The sequence below is a fragment of the Fukomys damarensis genome, unplaced genomic scaffold, assembly GCF_012274545.1.
Source record: "Fukomys damarensis isolate Sample0158 unplaced genomic scaffold, DMR_v1.0_HiC HiC_scaffold_9, whole genome shotgun sequence".
Taxonomy (NCBI): Eukaryota; Metazoa; Chordata; class Mammalia; order Rodentia; family Bathyergidae; genus Fukomys; species Fukomys damarensis.
In genome coordinates, this window is record NW_022900921.1 from 46553645 (window position 1) to 46574613 (window position 20969).

Genomic DNA, 20969 nt, shown 5'->3' on the forward strand with positions numbered 1-20969 from the left:
ATTCCTGCCTATTCCTTTATATTTTCACAGAGTTATACTGACCCACTTTGGAGGAAAATCTTAGCATGTCAGACAGTAAAAGGCCCCACTTTTTTTTTTCAGCTTTGATTGAGTTTATTGGTACATTTTAGGGATACAGTACAGTTACATTCATTGTTGGGATCTTGTACCTCTAAGAGGGCCCCACTTTTAAGAAGCACAGCTGAGTGACTAGGGTGCCTTCCTTGCTGGTCACGTGATGTGCTCCTTCAGAAAATGAAGACCCAGAGGTGGCAAGTAGGTGTGGGGTAGACTACTGGGTGTTCCTAGCAAAAGTACTGGTGAAAACTCCTAGAAAATGCACTGAGAGGCTACAGAGGCTGAGCTCCTCTACCTAACCTGTTCTGGAAGTGTGAGCCAAGATGCTCTGTGTCCATGGGCTTCAAAGTGCAGGGTGAGCTGCGGAAACACAGTGAGCATGGATTCCTTAATTGTCACATGGGACCAGCAGCAGCTGCTTCATAATAAGGACGCACTCGGTACTGTTTATGGCAGTTACGAAGTTTTCCATGTATAGGAGAACTGTGCTTACCAACTCCTTTCTGGCATTTGAGGAGAGAAACAGGTTATACACAAAAGGCTGTATTTTTATGAGGAGTGGCTACAAAGACAATAGTCAGTAAATTTTGCTTATGGAAGAACATCAGCGCTACTGAGCCCATACCTGATGGCACAATTCACAGTCCTGAGACTTTCATATTGGTCACCATTTCTCCACATGTTTAGCGATGCTTTTCCCCTCTCTGGACTTTCTTTTACCCATTACTAAATTAAGGTCCGTTTTCTCATGGTAAATTTTTTCCATTTATCAATTCTATTTTGGATTTGTTTCTACTTTGCAGGTAATTAGACAACCAAGGGACTTTCTTTTCCCTGATAATACTGTAAGCCCACATTTGCCACAGTCATTGCAGACAGACATCCATATCCACAGAGACACCAGAGTCTGAGCCCAAGAGTTCAGACGCTTCTCTGTGGGTTCATGTCTCATCCAAACCTGCACAGGAAGCACATAAATAGCCTAGTTCAAGACCAACATGTCGCGGTTTCATTGTATGTACTCATGAAATTAATACAGACATTTAATAAATTTGTGAAACTCCTTGGATAGGGTCATGTTTTAAAATGTTCTTAAACATAACGATTCGTTGTAAGTACGTTAAAAACATATGCATGCTTAAAAGAATAATTTCATTTAAAAGGGAACATGTAAGAGATTGCCTTTTTCACTGTAAGGAGTGGAAATTTCAAATAAAGAAATGCAATATGGCTCTCAGAATTAGGGGAGAGGAAGAAGTTATTCGGTGTTGTTTCATATACAGTTACAAAAGTCAGTTTCCTAATTAGTTTTCTAGGCAGCCTATCCTCTTCCCGGATGCCAAGTACACCCATATCTGATGGCAGGATCCCATCCCAGGTCACACCGAGGTTCCTGCTCTGTGAAACACTGTTCTTTCATGGATGCAGGGATCCTCGGTGAAACTGTATCTCCCCAGTTTCTCTGAGAGCACCACCTCCAGAAAAAAAAAAATCTATTCATTTCCCCTAAGTCCAAAACTCTCCAGTGCCATGAAATAAGATCTTCTCATTTTGAGATAATTAGCTGATTTCTGTGGCACTGAAGCTCAATGAAGGATTGACTCTAATAACAGACCATAGCCATCCAGCTTCTTATTTATGAGCATGAGATAAATATACACTCAGTGGATTGTGTCGTGCCTGGAGCTCTTTTCCCTGCAGAAAATAATAATGATTTTAAGATTTTTTTCTTCAACCAAAGTGTGAAGAATAACTTAATAAATGTCTAATGCTTGATATTTGTGGAAATTCTCATGCTTCTTCTGTAGACTTTTTCATTTTCCTAAAATTTTGTTGGCGGCACAGTTTACCCACAGAAGTTTTTCCAATATAGCATGTACCAACTTGCAGAGAGGACAGTTCATGGTAGACATGATGAATACCACAAATTCTTTTTCTCCTGGAAGAATATTCCTACCTTAGTGATCCTGGATGGATTCTACCTTAGGGATGGGTTCTGGGCAGGTACCCTACCCCTCCCTATCCTCTTTCATATCTTAGGGATGCTTTTATTTTGGGATATCTTCCTCTTTTCTGAAGATTGCTATTGTGAGGTTAAGCACATGACAAATTATTTCTGTTTTAGGGTATCTGCAAATATATTTGTTTTGCTTGCTTTGTGCTTTGTTCATTTTCTTTTTAAATATATTCTACATTCATGTTTATTTTCCTTCAGCACAGTAAGGTATCTCTTCATCAGGATGGAAGCTAATATTCCTTTTGGTGATCTACTGATGGTGAACTCTCCTAATTATTTTGCTGTATTTAAATTTTTCTCTTTATCTGTAGCTTCCATTATTATTAACTAGTTTTACGTGTCCACTTGAGATTCTGCATTTATCTTGCTTTTTGAATCTGAAGACGGAAGATTTTTATCATTTATAGAAATAGTTCAGTTTTTCTGTCTCATTCTCCTCTGTTGGAATCCCAGTGATAGATATGTAAAATCTGCTGATCATTCGTCAGTATATCTACTTTACACTTTTAAAAAATTCTTCCTTTTTTCTTATTTATGCTTTTTTTCTGACCCATCTGCTAACGTGTTCTTCTCTGTTTGCCCCTCTATCTGGACACTGAATTTGTAATTTTACTTTTTGCATTTTTAGTTCTAGAATTTCACCTTTCTTTTGTTTAATACTTTGTACTCTGACAAAAATATTCAGGCTTTTATTTCACATATTATTTGCAGTAATTTTAAGATCGCTGAATGTATGTCATATTTCTGATCACTGTGTCTATCTCAGTGACTTGTTATTTTCTTCTGCATTAATTTGTGCCTTGTCTTATGCACAGTGGTTTTCTTTTATGAGGGTTGGACATTACATTAGACTCATGTATAGTGCTAACTCAAAGCCTTGGACAGTTAGGTCTTTCTCTAGATCTGCTTGACTTTTGCTGATGAGACATATCCAGTTGGGGTCCATGGCAGTTGCAGATCATTTTAATTCCCTTAGAGAGTGAGGTGATTGGCAGGCAAATTCCCCTGAGTGGGTACCCAGGACTCTTTTGGGGGTAGCCATAGTCCTAGGAAGCAGTGCTGTAGATATCTGCTGATAGCCTGGCACCCGCTGGCCACTACAGCCTAGTGCTTAGGCCTAGCTCTCTACTCCACTCCTTCAGCTCTTTCCTTTGTGTGGAGGTCTCTTAACCTTTATATCCCACTTTACAGATCAGCAGTCATCTCAGGCAAGTACCTCTCTTGGTGCCTTGGTTACTTAGAGCTTGACCCTCCATCTCCTTAATACGATGTTTTTCTTTCTTTTTAAATCTATTTTTAAGATTTGTTCAACTTTCTTACTTGCTCTTAGGAACAATTGTGATTTGTAGCTATCTGGTCTACCACTCCTATAAGCTGCATTCAGGGGCTTACATTTTAAATTCTCCTCTCTGAAGGAATGTTCCTAGCTTACCTTGATTTCAGGTGTCTCCTGTCTAGCAACTGTTTGCCTCTTTCTGTGCCAAGGTGACAGGTACTCAACCCAACCCCTTTAGGTTAATTTTCAATAAAGAATTGAGTAGAGTAGAATAAAGAAATCATCAGCAAACATTTACATGTAGAAATACCCTATTGAATGAATTTGATTTTGAGTAGAACTGAGATATCCACAGCAATATAAAAACCCAACGTGGCCCTGACCTTAAAAGCCCTACAGGTTCACTTATACCAAAGTACTCTCTCTGACCCCAGTTTTTCCTCATTTTCTTTACTCGCTGTTCCTGTCCTCTTGTCTCTTTACTCCCTCTTCTCTTATCTTTTCACCCCTTCCCTGGGCCTTTTCTATTATAATACAGTGTGTACCACAGTTCAACGTGTACCGCAGCTCCTTACTTTTCTTGAATGCTGCAACATTGTATTAATATTTGCCTATAAAGCCATATTACATCTTATAAATCCTATGCTCACTTTTTTCTTTTTTATTTTATTTTATTTCCTCATTGAGTTTATCGGTACATTTTAGCTATACAGTACAGTTACATTCATCATTGGGATCTTGTACCTCTACATGACAAGTCTTGGTTCTCATTTTTCCCCCTTGTCCCTGTCCTCCCTTCACCCCCTCCTCCCCTCTCCATTTACAGATACTTTATTTCCATTTTTCATTTTCTCCTATGTTTTTTCTTTCCCTTATTACCAGTTGTAAACTATGAAGTCATTGATGACTACTTTTATTTTTTAAAAATAATCAAATCATGGAATATATATTTATATGTTCCCTTATACTACTCACAATAAAAATCCCCTTATATTGTGCAAAGAAAAAGTACTATTTTTAAAAAAGATTGTATCACTTTGGAATAAGGGGTATTTATGAGAAAATTAACCCTTCATTTTGCTATTTTTTTTTAATGTGTGAGTATACGTGAAACAGGGAGGTAATTCTGCAGCCCAACTTAGAACAGGAAGAAGGGACTCCCAGGCTTTCCAGAAGGGTAGACATCTTGACAGTCACATGATTAAATAGGAGACAGCAATAAGACCCTTGACAATTTCGTCTAGTCAAAAAATTTCAACTAGATAAAGTTCAGCAACAATTTGAAGGCAAAATCTTAAACACAGAAAATCCATGATATCTGTGTAAAGCAAAATAATAAGCTTTATTTAAATCTCATTCGATGAAGGTTTTCTGTTAGATCTTTTCCATAATTACCACATTTAATCTTTACTGCAATCTTTTTAGCCCCACATCAGCATACAGAAATAAAAAATGTCCTTGGACTGAGTTAAACAGGCACTTTCAGCAGAGCACCAAAGTGGATGAAGAAATAATATTGTGACAGTTGGCTTTCAGGATTAGACTTACTCCTAATCAAGACACTTGATGCTTATGATTTGCCTTTTTTTCTCTAAGTCTTACTGATGTTCTTTCCTTCTTGCTCAGTGAGACTGGCTTCCTGCTATGTTTGAAAGCTAGTTTCCATCTATGTACAGCCAATTGGAGACACCAAAATAAACTCAGAAGCAGGAGAAGAGACTTTGTTCTCTCTTCACCTTTCTCTACCTGTCAAGGCTTCCCTGGAATGTCTGCATTCCATGCTGGACCAGGCTTTGTTCAGGCCTCCATCTCTGTGTCCTAGCTGGTCCCAATGGTGGGTGGGTAGCTGTTCCACCGTGGTTCCAGGGTGGGTCTGGTTGCTCCCACTCCATTATCTCACCCCTGGTTTGGGTGGTCAGGTATCATCCACAAGCTCCAAGCATTCCTGTCCCTGTGTAGTATCCTGTGACTGATTTTCAGTGGTGCAAGCCATGCCTCCTGGTTTCTAGGACCACAACCTGCTCTGAACTCTGGTCTTTGCTTCAGGTATCCTACAGCTACATTCCTCTGAGTCACTGCACATTTCCTTTGCTGCACTTTCAAGAATTGTTGCCAAGGCCGTGGATTTAGCTCAGTGGAGCCTCCTGCTTTGCAAGCACAAGGACCCAAGTTGTATCCCTGGTACTAAAGAAAAAAAAAAAGAATTGATATCTAGTGGGATTTATATTTTCTTGAAAGAATATGAATAGCACACCTGCCAGTGTTCTACACAGCACATTTATGAGACTGGATGAGGAGGATTATTATTCAGCATTCTGCCCCTGACTTTTACTTCTATCTTGGCAAAACACTGCTCTCTTAGCTTTCCTGAAAAAAGCTAATGAATGGAAATCACCCATGCCCAGAGAAGTAATGCAGAACACATATTTACAGAGGAATGGCTTGGAAATTTCTAAAGATCTCTACAAATATTGTTCAGTCTCCTGATCAGCCCAGTGGTTTTCAGCTTTATATTATGTTCACATAAAAACTGAGTCCAATAGGAATGAAGGGCTCTAGTGCTGCCTCCATCTAAATATCTGAATTCTTTACACAACCTCACGCAGGTGGAACATTTCACCTGTTTCCTTTCTCCACTCAAGTATTTTATGAAGTTTATATAATGGGCATAACTCTGATATATATACATACATACATATATATATATATATAATTTCTATTTTACACGTTATCTCAGAACTCATAAAATAGAAATTTTACAGGCAGACTGTCCCCTCAAAGAGGTCCACATCAGAGTTTCTACAACTTTTAAATATGCAGCCTACATGACAAAAAGCAATTTTGCAGATGCAATTAATATTAAATAATTTTGAACAGAAATGATCCTGGATTAATCAGATGGACTAAACCTAATCACATGAGCTCTGTTTTTTTTAACTTTTTGATTGACACATATTACTTATAGATATTAATGGGGTACACACAGCACTCACTGATCAAGGGATCAGCTGCAGGCAATTAGCATCTCCCTCTCCTTTTCAATTCTTTATGTTTGTAATCTATGAACTGCTTTGTTCTAGCTCTTTAAAAACTATATAATATGTGACTGTAAACCACCATGACACTATGCTGTGAGACGCCAGCACTTATTTCTTCTAAGTGTTTCTGGTACCTGTTACCCAACCTCACAGGAGCTCTTAAAAGCTGGAGATAAGAGGCACAGAGGGAAATGCGGAGAGATCCTTCAAGCACAAGAAAGACTCCTCCACACATCTTTTGTGGTTTGCTAATGAAAAGGAAAACAGGATAAGCTCTGCAGATAACTTCTTGGGGCTGAGAGAGACCTTCAGCTGTCAGCTGACATGAGCCCTACAGCTAACTGAAAGAGTTTCTGCCCACACCTGAGTGAAATTCCAGAAAGCAAAGCAGTCCTGTCAACTCTATGCTACTGGCCTGTGAAGCCTAAATAGAGGACCAGCTGAGTCCAGCTGTGCTTGACTCCAGACCTGTAGTAATGTAGGGTGTTGCATTTAGCCACTATATTTTGGATAATTTGTCATAGCAACAATAATTAAACTAAAAGAATGAACATAAATGTGCTTTTTTTCTCCCAGAAATATTTCCAACCCAATATGAAACCTCTATTAAAATGAGTTATCATCCTAACTTTGGTATTTGTCATTTGTCACTATTATGATAAAATCCTCCCACTCCTACTCTGTACTAGTCAACAAAAGTACCATAAAAACAATGCTACCACCTGGGTGGCTTCAACAACAGAAATGTATTTTGTCAAAGTTTTCAAGGTTGCGAGTCAAAGATGAAGGTGTTGGCAGGAGGATCGTTTTCTCCCGGGATTCTCTGCTTGGCTTGCAGATAGCCAACTTCCCATGGTGTCCTCACATGACCTTTCCTATGCAAAGACATCCCTGGTGTCCTTCCCTCTCCTTACCAGGACACCAGTGGGTTGAATTAGGGACCCACTCTTGTTACTTCATTTCATCTTCATTAACATCTAAAAGGCCTATTTCTGTACATATGGAGATATGAATATTAAGCAGGAAGATGCCATTTTCTGCTCCTATGAAAGAATCCTAAGCCCCATAACTAATAAATAACAGGTTTCTTGGGGAGTCCAAGAGCATAGTGCCAGCATTTTGGGTGGGTCTCTGTGCTGTGTCATTCTGTGACAGAAGGACACAAAAGGGCAAGAGGGAGGCAGCAAGAGCAGAACTCACTTTTATAACCAGTCTACTCCCAGGCTCACTAACCCAGTATTGAGAGTGACACTAATCTTTTCATGAGAGCTGAGCCATCCTGACCCAGTCTCCTCTCATGCTCTCATGGGGTTCTACATTCCAACATAGTTGCATTAGAAATGAAATTTCCAATACATGAATTCAGGGACAGGTACCAGGGGTGGAAGATTCATTCAGCACCTTTGCTATTCCAGCCTAGCATCAATTCCAGCAGCTCATGGAAGCCACTGAGGGGTGTAAGGACCTTTCTGCATTCCATGCCAGGATGTGAAGAACCCTCTGGGCCAGGGGATTTTTAAGTTCTAAACCCTCAGTCACATGCTTCTTTCATCTGGCCTTTCTACCCAATATAAATAAAATGAAATAATGAGAATCTTGTTTATTTCCAGCAAAGCTTCTGTTTGAATAAACAATTCCATATTGAGCAAGGATATCCAACTTATTTCTTCTCCAAAATTTATATATAACTTTATATTATAACATTTAAGAGAAAATTTGAGGCAGGGAAATAATGGTGGTTATTTCTTATACAATTTGATGTAAAAAGATTGATCTGAATAGACCAATTAACAAAGGCAATTCCTTTGAGAATATATTTTTTTCATATAAGGCATACAAAATTCTACACAGAACTTTGGGCAATATCTAAAAATTATAGAACTCTGCAAATGATAACATGGCAGTGTGAGGGAACAGGAAGGGCAGTGTGGTACACGCTTAAAATAGAAGGATCAGTGTATGTGGTGGGGGAAGGATATTAAACTCCACTGCAGCAACTGTATTGGTTTGGGGGTCACTCCCACCACTCCCAGGATTGGTGGGTCACACTGGTGGGTGTGTCTGGCTGAGTCATGGACATGTGGGCTTAGGTTCTACATCTGGTCCTTGGCCCTTCCTTTCCAGCACTATTTTCTCTCCTCTTCTTTTGACCCATGTTATCCCAGAGATAGGAAGGCTGACTAACATACTCCAGAAGTGCATCTATTTTGCTGGGAGAACACTCATAATATATTTCATAATCATTAGCCAAAAATGCTAGTAATGGAGTTATAATTTAATAAATGGTCATCAGATTATAAGTTGGAAGTGATTAACAAAAGCAAAAAGTTTCAGATGTGTTTAACCTTCAACATATGGCCAAATATCTCTGCCATGACAATTTCTTCCCACGATGCATACTAGAAGGGAAATCACAAGGTAACAGTCAGACTTCACACCTGCAAAAATTCCCTGAAAGCCTTTTGTTGTTAATTTTGAGAGTAATGCTTGAAAACCCCAGCTCCATTTATTTAGAGGGTTTATTTTTTCTGTACACCTCATTACTTTGTAATGAAAGCCAACAGTGCCTTCATTATAATAAAAACAATATTTAGGAGTTACCTGCTCCTTACATGGTCTTTATTCTGGAGGTGAGCTGTGTGTCTCCTTTTTCAGCTGACAAACAGTTGCAGAGGTGACAAATGACCTCTTAGGCCTCCTGACCATTCCGAGGGAACACCCAATGAGCCCAGGAATCAAAATCAGCACTTGTGTCTGGCATCTTTCACTCCCCGCCCCTCCACCCTGTTCTCCGGTCACTGTGACATTTTATCAGCATGGATTTTCAAGAGGAGATATTTCTGGGGATTGCAGAGGAGACAGAATGAAATTTATGAAACGTTTCCTTTAAAAATACCTGACTGCTGCTGAGACAGACGCTGTATCTTGGTAGTAAAAGCCAACATTGAGCATAGGCTGTTAACAAACTACACAGTCCTTAAGGGAAATTTGGGGTCAGAGGTCAGCAGTTCTACAGTTGCTGCTATAGTAATAAGATGAGCAATTGGGGGAAAATTAGCTTCCCTTCATCTGAATAAACAGGAGAAAAGGATGCAAAAAATGGCACTTAAAGACCTTACGTATTTTTATGAAGAAGTATCAGTGTAATAGATTTATTTATGTACAAACAAAAAGAGTAAATAAAATCTAGGAAAAATCTAGAAAAACTATAGTACCTTCCTCAGTTAAATAGACATATCTGCATGACTTACATTATCAGATGCCACTTTCGTAGGTTAGGCACTTTCTCTTCTTTCTGTCTCAAATAGTATTGCCAAGCACCCAAAACTATCTGGACCAGTTTTTAAATATATGAATAACTTTGAAAAGTCTCTTCAACACAGTCAACCAGTTTAGAAAAACATGTAATACGTGGTAACAACTATAATAATCAAGAACAAAAACTATGTATTTTTGATATTCAAACTGTGAGGCTTAGATTTTATTATTGAATTTGAAATGACAGCAGGAATCCAGTTTACAAGTCCGTATGTGAAACTTCAGACCGGTGTTTTGTTTTTATACCTTACCCCATGCCCAGGTTACCTGGAAGGGGAGCCTCCTTATGCTGGTGCTGAACACATCTGCTCCTGGAAGATTCTTGAGGCTTTATCAGCCCTGAAGCCAATGGGAATTGACCAGGAGGGACCATAAGCTCTGCAAATGCCCAGCAGGAACACAAGGCCCATTGAGCAGGCAGAGTATTCCAGGGTCTGAGCTTGGAATTCTGCAGGGACCATCATTATCTCCTGTTCTGCTGCAAGGGAGAAGAATTCTGGTTTCTTTTCTGGCACTTTTCCTGCTGGCTTCTTCTCTAGAAGCTGTTACCTTTAAGAACAAGGAAGACAAAGACACACACTCATTCACACAGATGGGCAAGGAACACAGAAAAACCTGATTCATGCTCAGGATAAAATTGGAATAAGAAGAAAGAAAAAAATATATGTGTGTGTGTGTGTGTGTGTGTGTGTGTGTGTGTGTGCAATTCTTTTTTCATCATTGATGCCAACAAATATTTCAATCTGTGATGCTGCAGAATGCACATTCTCTTACTGGCGCTTACAAAGTCACTGGATAAGATATTTTTCAGCAGAATCAGATTTAAATAACTGCTTCCATTTTTGATAATGAAATAAAATGATGCTTTAGTAATATTTTGGTCCCAAGAATAGCTAATTAAGTATTCATAACCAGGGTAATCATTCCACTATCAACCATGTGTCCTGCAGCGAATGAGAATCTATTTTCAGGTGATACTCATAAAAAGGAAGCTAGCAAACTTATACTTGCACTGCAACTTGTATTTGCAGTTTCACATGGCCAGTGACACTTCTGTCATTTGGGGCTGGAGAAAGAGGAGGAAATAATCAGTAATTAACATGGACATCATCATTTTCCTGATTATTGTGACCCTAAAGGTAGAAACATCTAGAAATATTTGACCAAAATATCTGAATACCATGCCTAACAGAATTGATAGTTAAAATTAACCATCAGCATAAGATTTTCTATGTCACAACCTGTGATTTAGACAGCAAACAGGGAAACAATTGGTGTTGGAGTTACATGGAATGCATCAGTTTAGTTAATTTCATGGATGCTTCTGCAGACATCTGCCAGGTTGGGAACTGGTTGATCAAGGATGGCCCAAGGAGGGTCAGATCCTCTCTATTCCACATGGTCTCCCATCCTTCAGCAGAGCCACCAATACTCCATGACATGGATGATGACCAAGGTTCCAATAGCCCAAGAACAAAGCTCCTGAGCTTCTATTGTAGAACTGGCTTAAAGCCTTTGGCTCAGAACAGGATCCACAGTCTATGGAACAGTGAAATTGAGGAGGTGAAGAGAAATAGATTCTGCTTCTTGGTCAAATAGAGAACAAATAGGAAGGAGATAGACATGGAAAGCAGAAGAAAAGATCTGGGAAAATGTGTGCCTCTTCACAAATTGAAACATGGAAAGATTGAAGAAAACCCCTTCTGTTGTTAGTCTTTGTATGGGATACTGGGGATGTTTGGGTATGTAGGTTGACTGACCACGTCTCTAGTGTTTTAAAAAGAAACACAAAGGAGAGAAAGAGAGAATGAGGAAAGGACAAGTAAAAAGAATGGATTACAAACCAAAGTGATGTATTTATTCACAATCATTTAAAAGGATGTTTGTTTAATTGGAAATCTCAAAACACAAATACATTGGATTTCAATTATAGAAAAACTGAGGAAGAAATTTAGCCTGGATGGAAAAGAGCAGAGTAGACAGTTTTACTCCTGCATGTTTTTTTCAAAGGGCAAAATAATTTGTGCACATGACTTTCAAAGTCTTTCTTCAGTTCTTAATTCTGTAAAGATTTTACCCTGACCTCATGTGGAAGGCAGAAGTTCTCTGCCCTGAGAAGGTGATGCTGAAGTCCATCTCTAATCCCTACCCCACCCCTCAAAGTTTGGTCTGCTGTCTTCTATTTCACAGGAGGAAAGTTGGGCGGAGCTGGCTAGCAATTGCAGAAGAATTAAATACTCTGGGAGTGGTAGAAGGGGCATACTAATCAATTCTGAAGAAGCCCCAAGGCACTACTAACTCCAGAAGTTTAACCACTTCTAAGCAATTGTGGAGAAAGTGCTGTCAAAAGCACTGCATTTAAGGCAGTGTGAGCCAGGCTGTGAGACTTGGCAGCCCAGTGACACCGTGGCCTCTGACAGATGCTGTGAGGCTGTGGTTAAAGCTTTTAGTGACTCTGGCTATAGCCTGCCACAGAGCGGCCACGAAATCCTCTCCTTGCAGGGAAGGTGGCTGGCTCACAGTGAAGTGTCCCAACATGAGGCCACCTAAAAGGCCAGTCCATCACCTCCAGCTGGTGTGTGCTGAGAAGGACAAGCAGGAGGTATGCAAGACTCCATCAGCCCCACACTGTGTGCTGGGCACAGCTCTGAGCCCCCTCCAGGCTGGATTCGTGACCTTTCTGTCAATGACTTCTCTGATGCATTAGGCTTAATATCAGGGCCAGGGATCAGATTTCCAGCATTTGAATGTCTGCTGCTACTGGGGTGGCACAGAGGTACTGACAGCCAGTGTCAGGAGCTCTAATTTAAAGTATAGCAGACCAAGTGGCAAGCACCTAACTGAGCAGCTTCCTCTTCTAAGAAAGTGTCAGAACCCAAGAGAAGCACCTTTCTGCTTTAATGAATGACTTTTCCCTTTTTGTATGAAAATTGTTTTGTTAACCAACTATTAATCTTGGAAGAAAAAAACAAAACAAAACAAAAAACTGTTGCTGAATTTCCCTAGGATCTTTGTGCAGTCAGGAATGTTAAAAGGTTTACTATTAGTGAGATACAAAATCTGAAATTTCCCAAACATCTTGGCTTTTAAGAAAATAATGCGATGTAGCTGAGTGGCAGAGCACATGTGTAGCACACAAAAGTCCTTGAGCTCCAACCCCACCAAGCCTATACCCAAAAGCAAGCAAACAAGAAAGACAGAAAGTGGCACCTCAGAGTACAAACCCACCTCTCAGTCGCCCCTGGCCCCCTGCAGGTGGAGAGGTGGCTGAGTCTTGTGCACAGCCCTGAGATTTGAAGGAGCCTGGAGTGTGAGGTCAGAGGCCTCACCTGTTCACCTGGCTTACCCTTCGGTGCCTGCAGATCCAGTCCACAGTGGACTGCACATGTGCTTCCCCAGTCCACTGAGTGCCCACTAGAAGTTTGTGTTCATGCCCCCGCAAGCTCCCAAGGTGACAGCAGCAGCAGCACCCAAAAAAGTGAGAAAGTCTTGCAGGCTTCTATCCACTTCTCCAGACAGAAGCAGGCATCAAGCTTGTGGCATCAGCATCAGGGCACAAAGCAGCTTTTCCCTGAATATCAAAGCACACTGTTTTGTTTTGTTTGTTTTATTTTTATTGTGAAAAAGTCTTTATTTTAAGAAAAAAAATTAGCTAACAAAAATTTTTTTTAACAAGTTTCACTTAGCAAAATACACCCCAAAGGAAATCACATTAAAAAGAAAGCTTTGAGTCAAGGGCTCACCAATTCCTATATTATTAGTACTGCGTCTCAATTCTCAAAACTAACTTTTTAAAATATTTACTTAAATGAAAATATAAACTAGAACAAACAAACATGAGAAATGTTCATCTTTGAACTAGGGATCTAGCACCTTTGAGTTGTCCAAAAAGTACGTCTCCCCAGGGTGTTCACAGGTAGGCACCAAGGATCCTTCCTTGACATGCTTACCTACTTAACTCTGGAAACACCACTCTAAGTGTGTTTAATCCAGATATTAATCAAGAAAAGCAGAAGGAACAAAATAGTTTTAATTTACTCAATGTCACATGTTAGCAGGAAAGTTTGCATGTGAAAACACTAAAGAGGTAATTTTTAAATTCAGATTTCACAAACTCATGGTGCAACGTGGGTCCCACAGCTTCCTCTAGTCATAAACTGCTCCTCATGGTGTGTCGGCTGCCTGTGACAATTTGATGGAGGACTTCAACCACTCCCGCAGAGGCTCCTTGTACCTCTCCATGCTGTACCAAATGCTGTAGCTGGCCTCTTTGCAGCCACTCACTGACTGGCTATCTAGGCCGCTGTAGGTGGCCTGGGCGGCTGACACCCCCATGCCCTGCATCACTTGGCTTCTGTAAGCCCCTTCGCTGGCCCCCGTGGTGGAACTGAGGAAGAGTTCCATGGAGCAGTGCTGCATACTGGCCCTTTCCTTAGACATAGCCGTCCAAGTCGGCCTTACCCGTCACTCCGCCATCAGGCGCCATCTCGATGTGTACTCTCACGGGATTGAGCTGCAAGAAGAAATTGTAGATGTCGCTCTCCGTGGCTTTGTAGGGCAGCTCCGGAGAGTGGACACAGTGGCCCCTGGTGCTCTGCACTGTGAACTCGCTGTCTCCTTATCTGTGGTCGTACATGCCGGAGAGACAGTAGCTGAAGTCTCTCCCAAACAGGTTGGTGGTGAAGCCATAGCCATCTCTGAGGCTGTTATACTCCTCGTAGAACCTGTACCCCACACTGTAGCTCCCAGAGGGCAGCATCCTCTCCAGGCCCGCCTGCTTCACAATGCCAATGTATCTCCGTGCTCTGCCGGGTCAGTCATGGGGCCTGGGCTGTAGCTCGGACATCAACTTCAGGGACTGGTCTGAGTACCGCCTCACCTTCTGCTGGCTGCTCTTGAACACCTTGATGTACTTGTATCCTCTCCTTGTGCCTCCTTAGCACCTTCTCAGCCAGCTCCTTTGAGGCAAACTGTAGGAAGGCCTCACCTGTAATCTTGCCCTCCAGGTCCACAGGCAGTGTGATCCTGTTTGGCACAATCTTCAACCCTAAGAAAAACTACATGATCTCTTAATTCATTTATCTGAATGGGAGTACCCAAAGACACACATAGCAGTCGTTGGTGGTGTCTGCTCTGTTAGGATCACTGTGCTTCAGCACCCAGTCTACGTTGGTTCTCTAAGACTTGAACACCCGATGTACCAGTTCCCAGTGACTTCCCAGTGTAAATGAAATGGACACCTGACACCCCACCAGGCGGTAGAAGGGAAAGTTCTGCACATCCTCAGGTGAGCAGGACCAGGGAAGCCCACGAAGCTTGACCTCATAGTCTTCACCTTCCTCAGGGCCCAGATTGTGAGCACCAGGCCGGGTGGTTGCTAGACAAGCTCTGGCACAGCTGTGTGGCTGGGCAAAATGCACAGCATTTTTGCACTGATATAGCACAATCCTTTTAAATTCTGAATTTACCTCTCTCCCAGAGAATCCAGACTCAAGTCCATTAGAGTGTTAGAAGACTTCTGCATGTTCTACTAAAACATGGCCCATTTTATTGTCTTCCCACCCTTCCCCTCATGTCTTCCTCTAAATTCTCCTTCAGTAAGGAAAATGCTAAATAGTGCAGAATGTTATAAAGACAGAACATCCCAAAATGTGGATCTCATATACATGCAGTGTATAGTTCAAAGTCAAGGAATGATCAGAAATTCACCTATACACATTTATGAATGACATGAATTCCTCCCAGGTACCTTGTTTCTAAAGCTATGACTTATTCCAAGAATTGCTCTACCATCAGATAAAATCGAAACGTTCTGCATCATAAATGGGGATTGGAGATGCCCACCACTCTGGAGCACAGAAAACTGAGGCACAAAGAAGCTCCTTTTGTCTTGCTTACACTGGTTTTAAAAATTTATGGAACAGAAGATGTGTTTTGTTATAGTTTGGATATTAAATGTCCCACAAAGACCCACAAGTGGAAAGCTTGTTGTCCAACCAGTGATGCTGTGGGAAACGGATGGCCCCTTTAGCAGGTGGCTTGGTGGCAGAAAGCAGATCGTGGGGGATGTACCCTTAGATGGGACACTGAGACCCCAGCCTATCCTCTCTGTCTTGGGTTCCAATCATTACATGCTGCTCCACAGTGCATTACCCACCATGATGCATCCCTGGACCAGAGCAATGAGGCCAACTGACCATGGATGGAATCCACTCACACTGTGAACCAAAATGAATCAACCAAAATTGATTATATTCAATATTCTCCCACAAGAATAAAAAGCTAAGTAACACCACAGTGAAGAAGTACTGTAAATTACATATGTGCCTTAAGAATATTTTAGATGAATTTTATTAACAAAAACTTCTGGCCATTATAGGAAATCGTGTTAAGCCTTTAAAGTCATTTGCTCTGTTTTCTACTAAGTTAGCCTCAGAATCAGTGTGAGGTAGGGGATGCAAAAGCAGTCAGTGTTTGAAGTGAATCTTTCTGGCAGGAGTGGTGCAGAGACAAAGAAATCAGCCCCCTCCCAAGGGCATCTGCTAGGATTGTAGTGTGTACAGGAAGAGCTATTGTTGCAAGAACCTGCCAGTGTCAAGGAAACCAACATTTGGTGAGATTGCTTAATTTTTAAATGTTGACTACTACATTTGGGTTTTTGAAAGAGAAAGGAATACATCTTAACTTGCAGGCACCAAAAACAACAATGAACCCCCTTTGGGATAAATCTATCCTATGAGTCATAAGGCTGTGGCATGGGGAAAAGTCTTAGATGCCAGATGTGCCAAAGTCATGGTCTTAAAATGCTGAGGAATGAAGTTGCAAACAAAACGAGGATGCTGGGAGAGTATTTTTTTGGAAATAAAGAGAAGAAGAATTATTCCTGGGTTTCCAAGGAAGATCCAGAGCAGGGGGACACTGAGGTTCTTTTTCAGGAGTAATTTATACAATGTGGGTCCATCTACAGTTAACCCATAGGATTACAAGTATAGTTGCTTAGCTAATATTGATCCAATAGGGAAGTCAGTCAAGGGTGCATGGAGACAAAAAGGTATTCTGGGAAAGGGGTAGGTCCAGATGTTCTGGTTACCTGCCTATGTGTATGGTGCTTATCTGGGCCCACTGGTGCTAATCACAGTAAAATCTCAAGTGCTGTTTATCCTAGGGAGGCCTGCAGGCCTGGCTACTGCATCTCTGTCTCCCATCTTGAGGCCTGGATTCCTTCAGATTCACCTTCAGGCACAATCTTTGCTTGTGTTCTCTTCTGTGCTGACTTCTCAGAAGGCCTCTTCCTTCTCTGACTGTATATTAATTTCTATCTAATTTAGCTCTCTATAATAGTTGCAGTTTCTATCTAGGTTCCTATTTGGGAGTCCAGAAGAACAGGAAGATAAAAAGAAACAAAACTAAATCTGTGTTTTTAGATTCTGCATGCTTTAAACTATTATATGCAATATCATTACAGTAAATAACAGCGAACAACAGAACACTTGTCCCTATTTTATTACTTTTTACGAGTTTAGTTTTTCGGATAATTAAGGTATTATTTAAAGATACTTTGACTCTCACAGCCAATGTTTTTAAACTGTTAAAATCAAGTACTCAGTGCTTTAGACCATATTTCCTCTGAGGTTGTTGAAGATTAATTTTGTTGGAAGAAGAATTAAAAATAGGCTTCAATGATAAACTTGGCAATCATGTTAACATCTTAAAAAGCTGATAATACATTATCAGCAAGGATAAAAAAGGATATTATTTTAGAGAATTCTGCAATTCAAGGGAAATTTTAATACTGGCTTGAATCTCCCAGGAATTATGTTCAAACCCTGTAGAAGATGTGTATCATAGGCAATTACTTCTCTGTCATGGGGCTGTCCTTGAGTGGGTTTCCCATGTGGACTGCTGGTTTCCACACTGTCATCCCAACTCTGCAATCTACCCCCAAAAGATCCAGTTAATGCCCCCTCACCCACATGCATGCAAGATTACTTGTGTACACAAACATGCATGTGTGTCTTTACATTATATATTAAACGTGACTGATATGTTTCATAAAATAATTTCATCTAACATCGATTGGAGCTATATATCAACTGTCAGGACCCATGCTGATGTCAAAATCCTACTGTGGGCTACTTATCATTGTCATCAGTGTAATATTTACAGAGGACCCTGACACTTTATAAATATATTTATCTTCTACATTTTTTACTTCCAGAAAAAGTCTGTGATCAGATTACTTTTATTAATATAGCTTGTGTTATACCACAGGCTGCTCTTGCTACATCTTATTCATAATCTTATTTTCTAAAAGATATATACCCAATAAGTTAAATATAATTTAATTTTTTAATCTTACAAGGAAGAGGAAAATGTGTTCCTTTTAATAAGGATAAATCCACTCTTTTAAGGGTCTGGATTTTATGAAGTGAATTTTTTGAGGTGGGGAACAGTACTTGAAACTGAATTCTTGTCATTTTTGTTTCTGATTTAATGATATCTCAGTTCATTCTCTGCTTTTCTCTACCATTTTAAGAAAAATGACTGTTGAGAAAGGAGACATGATCAACACTTCCTCCCTTCTCCTGTGGAGAAGAAAGGGTTTTGTTTTGTTTTGTTTTTGTTTTTGTTTTCTAATCCAGAATACGTCAACTAGCAGTACGGTGAGGGGAAGAGAGCCTGGCGCAGCTAAGGAAGGATGGGAAGAGGCAGATTTTTGGCAGAAAGGAATGTGTTAATCTGCAGTGAAATTAGCGATTTAAAAAAGTATTTCTCAGCTGCACATCTGAAAAAAAAATTTATGGGTCTAATTTTCCTTTGGAAATTTAAAATGTTACAAACTCGTGCGATATAATTACCCGAGTTCTTCCACCCCTCACTCACCATGCCCGAGTAAAGGAGTGGGAATTATGTATGGATGTAAATGGGATGAGTACTGCAAAGAATTTAGAAACATTTCAATAAACATACTTGCAAATATTTTCAGTATTTTAAAAAAGTAGGACACATATGTTAAACTCCAGTGAAGAGGGCTTAAAAGGGAACCTCCAAGTGCGCAGTTTGCTTCTATATTTGTGTGAACCATTTGGTTAAGTATTTTACAAAATATCTACACTTTATTTTCCAGTCCTTCTGGAATTTTCAAAATACTGTATATCCTACAATAGACTTTTCAACATATGTGTAAGCTGTAGTGTGAAAATAATTGTGGAAATAATTCGAGATCTATATAATTCCACAATCTCCTTGCCTTGAATTGGCTTCGTGTGTTTTGCATGGAAGTATGCATAGGAAATGCTAAAGTGTTTCACACAAAACTCGTTCCGATCTAAAAACCTCCCTGTGGTTGGAGGGCTTTGCCAACCCTGAGGAAATTAGCAAGATAACATTTAATAACATCAACTTAGACAGCTCTTACTTTGTCAGATATCTTTCAAATGCTTAAAAGTTGGGGTGAAATGGAGACTGTGTAGTTCAAGCACTCATCCGTTTACCTATTTCCAAGTGGGAGCTCTGTGCATATATGACCTTTCCAAAAATTAATTATTTAATGACTTTTCTAGAAACATAGCACAATTGCCACGGACTCTTGCATCCTGTCCTTTCTTAGGAAAGGACTGGGGTCCTCTTAGATCCCTCTCCTTAAGTGTCACTCACAGTAGTTTTACAATAACCCAGACTTTTCTTTAACCTTTCCTTCCCTGAATCTCCTCCTCCTCATGCTTTTCTTTACCTATTTAAGATGCTGTAAAAATTATCAAAGCAAAAACTAGCACTCAGCAGAACTATGCACATTTGGGTGCTAAACAAATACTTTTGATGGTGACGAATGCTGGCAAGTCTCCATGGAAGAAAGACCTCACACAAAAGATGTTATAATTATTATGTTTAAATGATTATGCTGTAATTATTATGTTAAAAGTCTCCCATGCTCTCAGAGCTGCTAGGCGGTGGCAGGGCTGTGACATCCCCATTACTCTTTATCTTTGGCTGAGGCACTAGCTACCTTGGCGTGAAAGCCAGCGATATGGCCAAGCCGGAGCAATTCTCAGCCCTGGTACGAGGTCCCAGAGGCCTCTGCTCTCTCTGCCTTTCCACATTGGTGAGTTCCCAATCACTGAGGGTCATGTTCTCTAATTCTGCTCCAAGGTTATCTTTGTTCTTAACATCCTGCTATAACAATGTAGCAAATGCATTCACACTGAGTTTCAATAAGGCTTAAGATGGTGCCTGTCTCGTTGGAGTTAGGTAACATTTTATAAACAAGATGATTAGGGTTGAATGAAGGATAAGTATTTTTTATATCATATATGAAGTTTCCCGGAAGACAGCCTGTGGAGTGGGCCAGATACCAGGAAATATCCAGGGCTTCAGAGGTGCTGTTGTCTCCACGTAAGTATCATACTCTACAACGTTATCTCCTTGGGCCCCTGTGCTGTTTCCTAGATTAGAGGTAAGAGGCTGCATAACTTGGTCATATGTATGTATGCACACTAAGGATCATTTACTACTTTCAGAATCTCTCAGATTTCAGTAAAAGCTGAGTTCAGCCAGATTTTCATTTCTGACTGGGACATTACATATTTGAGAACAAACTGCTCTCACTTTGAAGAGACACAGCAGATTTCCAAGATGTGATTGAACAAGGATGCTTGGTGTTTACCCAGGAAACACAAGTGTTATTTATTCTTTAGATTGGAAAGTCACTCATAACCTTAATTTTTATTAATATTCATACGGCTTTGAAAAGTACCTAGGAAGAGTCTCAGTTTTGAGCACTATGTGTCTGTTGCTTGCGTTTCAATCCTCAGCTTGGTACTGTAGCTGTAGGCAGCACCTTATGAAGTCCCAGCAGATTGACACTAAATCAGACACAAGTTGGATCTTCCTTTGGGAATACAGACAACTCATTCCCCCACCTGACAGTGGAAAAGGCCGTAATCTCTAACACCAACTACCCCTCTTACAGTCATGGTCAAGTTAATGAAGTTCTTCCCTAAAGACGGGAAGGAGATCCAGGGAGTCATGTGGGGCTGAGGGCAGACTGCAATAATCTGTTGAGAGAGATTTTCTTGAGCATCCTTCATCAGGACAAAATGTGCAAAAACAAAAAGACAAGTTCACAAAGCAAAGTTGGAGGATTTGGGATTAATTGAAACCCTCAAGTGGTGTGTGCTAAGTGACTGCCTATTTACAGCCAACAGATAGGTTTCCGTGAGGTTAAGGAAGCGAAAAATCCCAT

General features: G+C 40.4%; 1 pseudogene; it reads right to left on the reverse strand.

Moving 5' to 3' along the window:
• Positions 1 to 13891: 13891 nt before the first annotated feature.
• LOC104867429 lies at positions 13892 to 20700 on the reverse strand (annotated as a pseudogene).
• Positions 20701 to 20969: the final 269 nt, after the last annotated feature.